Raw genomic sequence first — 2,634 nt, forward strand, 5'->3', positions numbered from 1 at the left:
AACCCTTAGCCCAAATGATGGTCCGAAACCCCTGCAGTCACCTGTGGGTCCATGAGGTGGTGAATTGGAACCAGCCTCCCACATCTGAATTGTTTTTCATGTCAAATTAGGAGGCAGCCCCCACTCTTGCCAGTGAAATCCACAGCCAGAAAGCCCCCTTTAGAACACACCCTGTCTGCGTTCACGGGAGACGCTGAAGAAGGGCTCAGGAAGAGGAGCTGTGACCCTTTGCCAGGTCACCGAACACCCTCGCTCCTGGCCTCAGGGGCAGGCCACTGCAAATCAGCAGTCTTTGCGCAGAGACCCTCCAGACCGACCATTCCTGGCGTCCACCCATGTCCACCCACATCCACCTAGGCGGCTCTGCAGACCTCGTGAACGACATCTCCCTGTGCCCGGTAAAATGCTTTGGAGTCGGAGCTCTCAGCATCCCCGCCTGCAGCCGCTCAGGCATGCACGAGTCAGCCAGCAGTTCCAGTGAGGAGATCAGAAAAGAGGTGGGTAAGGCTTCTCCCTGATGGCTCTGGCGTGGGATGTGAACGCGTGGATCTCACTAATAGATTTCCCCCAGCCTCCCGATGAGGAGCCAGACAAACACTAAGTGCCCATTAAAGATGAGCGGGCCTTACAGCTCCCTGCTTTCTCGTTAAGACAGTTCGGACTCTCATCAGCTCTGGGGCCACTTTGGTTGCTGAGCTCCCAGCCTTCATTTCTTCACCAGCAAACAAGGCCCGCGGTGAAATTATCTTCAGCCTGTGATCAGAATTCTGCCGTCCCTCTGGGTCCTCCGCTTTGCAAGTTTTCCGTGAGGCGATGCCCAGAGAGGATTTGAGCAGCCATGACAATTAGCACTGACCTTCAGTCATGCTGTGGGTAAAGGGAAAAATGGTTCATCGCAATGGAAACACACCTCGCAGCACGAATGGCGTCTCTTCCGGGCAGTTAGCTCTCACACAAATAAACACTTTACATCCTAGAATGAAAGAGTAGAGAGAAGAGGCCCCCAAATGGTGACTCAAGCCCTCTCCCTAATTTATTCACAATGACCATGGCGCCTTAACCCTTAACCAGAGACAAAAGGGGAAAAAATATTGGTGAGTGTATTAGCTGCTGTGCCGAGTGACAAACCTTCTGAAATGTTATAGTTGAACCAACAACCATTAATTATCTCTCCCGAGACTAAGGCTGGTGTTCCGGGCTTGGCACGTTTCAGCTGGGCTTGTTTAGGCTTTGTAGTCAACCACCAGGCTGGCTGCAGGGGCCTCACCAAGAATGACTCAACAGTCTCCCGTCTGGTCTCTCATCTTGCAGCAGGCCAGCCCAGTCTTGTTATTGTGGCAGAGGGAGGGTTCCAGCAGGAAACCGAGAGCTGAGCTTAGAACCAGCACATCAGTACCTCCGATGCATGCTCTTGGCCAAAGCGAGAATTGGAGCCATCAGTGCAACTCATCCATCATGACGCGAGAAGGGAATGACAAAAGTAATTTGGGGAAAAGGAGGAGAAGGGTCAAGGTGTCTAAAAGGATGAGATGGCTCCGAACTCCTGCTGCCCTTCTCTGTCTTCTTCCCATGCCCTCTCTTCAGCCTTCTCCGCGAGCATTGGAAGGTTTAATGTGTGTTTGTTGGGGAAAACTTTGGCCGGGTCTGATGGCCTGGGTTATTATCCAGCCCCTTCCTGAGGAATGTTGTCGGCTTTCTTCAGACACAGGGCACACATCTCAGCAGGCGGCTTTGAGGACAGCCAGAGTCAGGAGGACTCCTGGGGCAAGGAAGGATCTCTGAGCTCCAGCCGATACTCAGGCCACTTTAAGGGAGGGATAGAAGGATGAGGAGGAGGACCTTTGCATCGCCCTGTAAGATCTGGCCCCTGACTATTTGTCCTGCGTCATCATTTGCCCCTTCTTCTCATACGCGCCCACTGTGCTGTGCTACCTTGAGTTCCCAAAATGTACTGTGAAGACAGCTCCACACACACTTTTTCTGTCTAGAATGCCTCCCCCCACCCGGATGGCTGGTCACACCTAGAGGCGCCTCTCCTCTGTGCCTCTGAAACCTGCTTCGACCAGAGCGCGCATCACTCTATCGTAATCGATCACTCTTCTGCCTGCCTTGTGACTTTGTCAGTTCCTTTAGAGCTGCCAAAACAGTCTTTAAGTCTCCATCTTCCCAGAGCCCGCCACGTAGACGTGCTTATAGACACATTTTTCTCTCTCCTCGGGGAATACTTTAGCTTCTATCTTTGGAACAGGTCCAGGTGTGTAAAATCCTTAGTTTGCTCTCCCTGCACCTCTGGAGTGGCGTAGACTCGTCCATTCTGGTTTCGTCATCGACGTGGGCAGATTTTCACTAGCTGGCCTGAAATCAGCGGGCTCCTAAGTGGCAAAGCCAGAACTGAAATCTCGGTTTTCGAGACCTTCACCCACTGTTGTTTCTCCTCAACCTCAGGTTTAAACAGTATTTATTGAACTTTTAACGCCCACACCTCATCCCAAAAATGAATTTATTCAACAGATATTCAAGCACCAGCCACACGTCCGGTGTTTTTCTTTAACCAAAGACTCTAACGATGCGTATGACAGATCGAGTGGGGTTTAGACAATAAACAGCAATTATTTAATTAATTCACCTACCAAT

Source organism: Pteropus vampyrus, unplaced genomic scaffold (assembly GCF_000151845.1).
Source record: "Pteropus vampyrus isolate Shadow unplaced genomic scaffold, Pvam_2.0 Scaffold69, whole genome shotgun sequence".
NCBI classification, from domain to species: Eukaryota; Metazoa; Chordata; class Mammalia; order Chiroptera; family Pteropodidae; genus Pteropus; species Pteropus vampyrus.